Raw genomic sequence first — 1,052 nt, 5'->3', positions numbered from 1 at the left:
GTGCTCCCGGCAGACGGGGCCTGGGGTGGCGAGCCACGGGGAGAGGGCAGAGCTCCCCAGGGGCTGCAGCGAGGCTGTGGCCCTGGGGAAGGGGGGGGGTCCAGCCCACAGCTCCTGGGGGAGGAGAGGGCAGTGGGGCCATTTGGGGAATTTCTGTTTATCCTTCCCCCCCCAGCTAAGCTGGACTTTGGGGCAGGGACAAACGTCTGCATCCATGGCTGGTGGCATCCCGCTCCCCCGTGGCTGTGGGACACCCCTGTGCTGGGCCAAGTACAGAGCCAGGAGGGGGACTGGGGGGGGCTGCAGCACCCTCCTGCCTAGGGGAGCCGGGTGTCTTGGGGGGACCACTGTGCCCAAAGGCCACCTTGTGCCATTGGGTTTGCTTTGCTTGTGCAAAACCCCGTGTTTAAGCCCAGCTTGGCAAACGCCCCTGTACAGGCGGTGGGGTGAGAGGTGGCATCAGCACAGGCGGCCATGCCAGGAGACTGCTCGGGGTAGGGAAGGGGGACGGAGCCCTCTTAGGACACCCATGATAAAGTCAGACACCGCCAGGAACGGGGCCGTCCCCACAGTCCCCCGCAGTGGCTAAGTCCCTTGAGCCCAGTGGAGGGAAGCCAAGCCCTGCTCATTTCCATCCTGCTTGTGGTCTCCTGGCCCGTTTCTAGCTCCCTTTGGCCCCCTTTATGCACCCTCCAGCATTGAGGTTCCTCTGAAGCTCTTGAGATCAAGCTGTGGCCCTCAGGGAGACTTTGCAAAGAGAGAAGTCCTGGAGGAACAGTGTCCGCTGGCCCAGGTGGAGGTTCACCCCAAATTCTTGTGCCGTGGGTAAGTAACCACACTGCAGCACGGGGGAGGCGCTTCCTCCTCCCCTGCCCTGGTGAGGGGATCCCGGGGGAGATGCTGGAGGGCTGGGACTGGGGGCCAGCGGGGAGCCTGTGGCACAGTGGGACCCGGGGCTTGGCTGGCAGCACCACGGCTGAGCGTGCGCATGGTCAGGGCTTTCCCGGCACCACGGGGCAGTGGTGGGCAGCCACGGGGAGAGGGCAGAGCTC

The sequence above is a fragment of the Pygoscelis adeliae genome, unplaced genomic scaffold (genome assembly GCF_000699105.1).
Source record: "Pygoscelis adeliae isolate BGI_AS28 unplaced genomic scaffold, ASM69910v1 Scaffold407, whole genome shotgun sequence".
NCBI lineage: Eukaryota > Metazoa > Chordata > Aves > Sphenisciformes > Spheniscidae > Pygoscelis > Pygoscelis adeliae.
Note: the sequence above shows the minus strand (reverse complement) of the source record.